This window comes from Thermobia domestica, chromosome 6, assembly GCF_964235325.1.
Source record: "Thermobia domestica chromosome 6, izTheDome1.hap1.1, whole genome shotgun sequence".
NCBI classification, from domain to species: domain Eukaryota; kingdom Metazoa; phylum Arthropoda; class Insecta; order Zygentoma; family Lepismatidae; genus Thermobia; species Thermobia domestica.
The window spans coordinates 313,311,917-313,317,965 of NC_137459.1; positions in this window are offsets into that span (position 1 = coordinate 313,311,917).

Genomic DNA, 6,049 nt, shown 5'->3' on the forward strand with positions numbered 1-6,049 from the left:
ATATCTTCTCTTGAGAGTGCAAAAGTGTCTTATGTGGAATGTTCCATATGCTCATAATTGCCGACTTTTTTTTTCCATTTGCTCATAATTGCCGACTTTACCTTTTCCCACTCGCTCACACTTGCCGATCTTTATTTTTTTTACATATACATAAAAGTGTTAGCAAGGGCAACATGGGTGTCATGATATGCAGGGGCTCCTCTGTATGACGGCAACTAAAGCATCCATCACCGACAAGGTTTACCTTCTCGCTCCCGTTAAACTTAAGCGTGGACGGACTAGTTTACATGACGGTAACTGCGCCCTCCATCACCGCCACAATTTACCGTATGCTTCCTTTTGTTGAATTTCAATAGTTTACAGTTATGTGGTGATTTCTTTTTCTTAATTTGGTTGTTTACGCTCACACTTGTGTACTTTTCAGATGAGGTATATATATATATATATATATATATATATATATATATATATATATATATATATATATATATATATATATATATATATATATATGTTCTTTTCAGAGCGCGACAAGTGTCTCATGTGGAATGTTCCATATGCTCATAATTGCCGACTTTTTTTTTCATTTGCTCATAATTGCCGACTTCACCTTTTCCCACTCGCTCACACTTGCCGATCTTTACTTCTTTTCACATACTTAAAAGTGTTAGTAAGGGGAACATGGGTCTCATGATAAGCACGGGCTCCTCTATATGACGGCAACTAAGCCATCCATCACCGACATGGTTTACCTTCTCGCTCCCGTTAAACTTAAGCGTGCACGCACTGGTTTAATTGACGGCAACTGCGCCCTCCATCACCGCCACAATTTACCGTATGCTTTCTTTTGTTGAATTTCATTAGTTTACACTTATGTGCTGATTTCTTAATTTGGTTGTTTTCGCTCACAGTTGTGTACTTTCCTGATGAGGTATATAGTGTCTTATGTGGAATGTTCCATATGCTCATAATTGCCGACTTTACCTTTTCCCACTCGCTCACACTTGCCGATCTTTATTTTTTTTACACATACATAAAAGTGTTAGCAAGGGGAACATGGGTCTCATGATAAGCAGGGGCTCCTCTGTATGACGGCAACTAAAGCATCCATCACCGACAAAGTTTACCTTCTCGCTCCCGTTAAACTTAAGCGTGGACGGATTAGTTTACATGACGGTAACTGCGCCCTCCATCACCGCCATAATTTACCGTATGCTTTCTTTTCTTGATCTTCATTTGCTTTCAGTTATGTGCTGTTCTCTTTTTTTTTTTTTTTTAATTTCCTTACTTTCGCTCACAGTTGTTGTGTAATTTCCAGACGATGTATATATATCCTCTTGAGAGTACAACAAGTGTCTTATCACACTTTTATGTTCTTTTTATTTATTTAATTCTCCCATTTGGAATATTCCATATGCTCATAATTGCTGTTTTTTTTTTTTTCATTTGCTCATAATTGCCGACTTTACGTTTTCGCACTCGCTCGCACTTGCTGATCTTGACTTGTTTTCACATACATGAAAGTGTTAGCAAGTGGAACATGGGTCTCACGATAGACAGGGGTTTCTCTATATGACGGCAACTAAGCCATCCATCACCGACATGGTTTACCTTCTCGCTCCCGTTAAACTTAAGCGTGGACGGACTTGTTTACATGACGGTAACTGCGCCCTCCATCACCGCCACAATTTACTGTATGCTTTATTTTGTTGAACTTCATTAGGTTACACTTATGTGGTGATTTCGTTTTAAATTTGGTTGTTTTAGATCACAGTTGTGTGCTTTCTATCGACTCAAATTTCCAGACGATGTGTGTATCTTCTCGTGAGAGTACAACAAAGGTCTTATTTTCTTTTTAATTTTTACCACATATTTTTAAGTATGATAATGGTTTATTTATTTATTTATTTATTTATTTATTTTTGAACTTCACAGCCCTGTATTTCCATTTGGAATTTTTACCTACCTCGTCATTCATTTGCTGTGTTCTTCCCTTAGAAGTATTTAATTTTTATTAAATTATTTATTTATTTAATCTCGTTGAGAAAAATTCGTGTTCACAGAAAGAAATTATTCTTTCACTACCGAGGTGGCACACGCCAACACCGCGTTTTATCGGATTTCTGCCGTTCCTTCCCACATACTTTGCTGTTGCTATAGTGTGCACGAAGTCCCTTGAAATTTTAACCTATCTGCCACGATTATGCACCGGAGCAAAGAGATGCAATAAACCTATCTTTTCTTTCGGGGGGGGGGGGGGGGAGTTGGGTTTGTGATAAAAATCCATGGATGAATTTTTATATATATTCCGTGTCACTGCGGTTAAATATATATTCTTTACATATTTCTTTACTTTGCCATGCTTTTCCTTACTTTTCAGTGCTTTGCCATGGTTTGGGTTGAAATTTCACTTTTGTAGTTAGAACAGTTTTGTTAAAAACGTGATTTGCAATAACAACAATTTCAAACATTAGCAAAAAGTAAAAATATTGGAATTTGCATTATTTCTGTATCAGCCACCTCGTGGCTAAGCCGTTAATATATGCGCTTCTGGCGTTAGGGATCCAAGTTTTATTCCGGCAAACAGCCTGGGTCGTTCGCCTCCCGTATTAAGCCAAATTTCAACTTTCTTGCACATATTTATTACTATTATTAGTATTATTATTAAAAATGAAATTAAATGAAATCTTCAAGATTTACGTCCCACAATTATGCTGGGATCAAGGTACACCTCATGTAGAAATTGCACTATTCTGGTTTGAATAGTTTCGTTAAAATAGTGGGAGAACGTAATTTACCAAAAAAAAAAAAAAAAAAAACATGACCACAAGTGTGAGCGAAATGTAAAAGTTTTCCAATTTACTTTCTTACTCTGTTATTGCTCACCCATTAGCACAGAATAGTATCTGGTTAAGTGACATTTATGTTGCTTTACTTCTTACCGCATTTTTTAAACCTTATAAATTGTGACGGCAAGTGTGAGCATTTTGACGGCACGTGTGAGCATTTTGACGGCAACTGTGAGCATGTTGACGGCAACTATGAGCCTTATCTGCGCAAATATGAGAGTACTAATATTATACATATTTCAATGCACAGTGTTTAGGTACAGGTAGGCTGGTAATGTCACTAATCTATCTTTCGTCAAGATAGTGGAAAAACAGAATCTGGGATGACCGTCATTCCGAATGTGAAGGAATAAACAACAGTGTTGTTGTTTGCTCTCTCCCTACATCATTGTTCATTAATTGAAGCTGGAATGGATATTAGTGATTTCTTTTCATTATTTCTATGTTTATCCCCCCCCCCCCACACACACACTGCTCTAACGATTGTCTTATTTTTACGGTGCATGCCCACACATCTTCATTTCCAATAAACCTCGTTTTAGCCGGAAAATTTTCAACCCTCCGCTACATTTTGAACTGTAATAACTTTTTTAATTATTTATTATTATTATTATTATTATTATTATTATTATTATTTTTATCATTTTTGTAAATGTGAATATAAAAATTCCTAATAACCTACTGCGATATACTGTGTTTGCATATATTCCGTTTAGAAATATTACTATTCTAGTTTTATTGGTTTTTCTATTCGTAGTGGGAAGAAAATGATTTCAATTTCTCATCTATCCTTGCAGGTAGCGTTCAAAGCCCTTGACGGCCAGTGTGGTCTGTGCTTGCAGTAATATTTTCAACCTTCTGCACCAATTTGAAGTATATTTTCCTTCATAAAATTGGAGTTACTACAATTCTTTATATCAATTCCCGTGCACAGTATTTTCATACACTTTCTGTGCAAATTGCACTATTCTGGTTTGAATAATTTCCCAAAAATAGTGTAGAAACGTAATTTCAAACAAGCTTGACCACAAGGGTGAGCGAAATGTAATGGTATTCCAATTTACATTCTCACTCTCTTATAGTTCACCCATTGACGCAGAATAGTATATAGTTAAATAAATTTTATATTGTTTTCCTTTTTATCAATATTTTTCCTCGTCTCACCTTCCACCACAGTATCCACACATCTTTGCGGCAATCGAAACCTGTCTTCGCCGACAAAATTTTAACCCTCCGGTAAAAGAGAAACTGAATTTTCTCTGTTAGTAATTTGTATATACAAACTGTTTGTACGTTGTCGCATGTACTGTGTTTAAGTACGTCTTGTGTAGAACTTTCACTATTCTAGCTTCTACGGTCTCTTTACAATTGAGAAAGAACATGATTTTGTGTTCTCCTCTACACCTGCCGGCTGCGTTCGCAGTTTTCGACGGTCAGTGTGGCCTCTGTTTGCCGTCAAATGTTCAACCTTCTGTAACATTTTAAAGTTTTATATATATATGGCGATACAACAATTCTTTTTATGAACTTCCCTGTAAAGTATGTAGGTTCACGTCTTGCAGAAATTAAATTAATCGGGTACGAATAGTTTTCTTGCAATAGTACAAAAACTTAATTTGGAATAAAAATGACCACAAGTGTGAGCAAAATGTAAAATTCTTCTTATTTACTTTCTTACTCTATTATAGGTCGCCCATTGAAAGAGTAAACTATATGGTGAAATAAAATTTATGTTGTTTTTCTTTTTATCACTATTTTTCTTCTTTTCATTTTCCCTCACAATGTCCGCACATCTTGGCGGACAGCAAAGCCTGTCTTCGCGGACAAAATTTGCGGTGCTGCTTACAAAATGCCTACGTTTGAAAAGATATATCATGTCTCAATTGTACCTGTGAATTAACAACGATATGTTATTCGGTTCATCGACATTCACATTCCAACATATCTGTCATCAGTCACTTAGCTCATCCCTTAAGTACACGCATAAAAGAGGTCATAATTTTCATGCTCGTTCACACGAATATTCAGTTTATTTCATATTACGGAATTCCATTGAACGCTCCTTTGTAAAAAAAAAAAAAAAAAAAAAAAACCTCCAGGTTTTGATTCCGCTGACAGCGTTCAATTTCAACTTTAGGCTGGATTTTGAGCTCTCATGGCGATAAGCGGTTAAAGTTTTCCATGGGAGATACGTGTTCAACTTTGGGCATATTGACGGCAACCATGAACCATTATGTTGCCACCTATGAGACTTAAGTCCGCAATTATGAACGAAAAGTCGGCAACTATGAGCGTTTTGACGGCAACTGTGAGCCCTGGGTCGGCAATTATGAACAAAAGTCGGCAACTATGAGCATCATGAAAGCGAGTGTGAGCACTTTGGAAGCACCTGTGAACATTCTGAAGTCAACTGTGAGTATTTTGAAGATAAGCATGAAAAATTATGTTTTCAATTGTGAGCCCTATATTCGCAAATATGAACGAAAAGTCGGCAACTATGAGCGTTTTGACGGCAACTGTGAGCCCTGGGTCGGCAATTATGAACAAAAGTCGGCAACTATGAGCATCGTGAAAGCGAGTGTGAGCACTTTGGAAGCACCTGTGAACATTCTGAAGCCAAATGCGAGTATTTTGAAGATAAACATGAAAAATTATGTTTTCAATTGTGAGCCCTATATTCGCAAATATGAACGAAAAGTCGGCAACTATGAGCATCATGAAAGCGAGTGTGAGCACTTTGGAAGCACCTGTGAACATTCTGAAGTCAACTGTGAGTATTTTGAAGATAAGCATGAAAAATTATGTTTTCAATTGTGAGCCCTATATTCGCAAATATGAACGAAAAGTCGGCAACTATGAGCGTTTTGACGGCAACTGTGAGCCATAGGTCGGATATTATGAACAAATAGTCGGCAACTATGAGCACTTTATTGGTAAATGTGAGCATGGTGACGGCTTGAGTGAGGAATCTGACGGCAACTGTGAGCCTTTTGACAGCAACCATGAAACATTTAACTTACACTATCAACTGTATATTTCATATTATGAATGAAAGGTCGACAACTATGAGCCTTGTGAGAGCGAGTGTTAGCAATTTCAGGGTTAGTGTGAAAATTGTCAAGGCAACGGAGAGTATTTGGAAGGTAAACATAAACTACAATGTCGGCAACTTTGACCCCAATGTCCGCAATTATGAACGA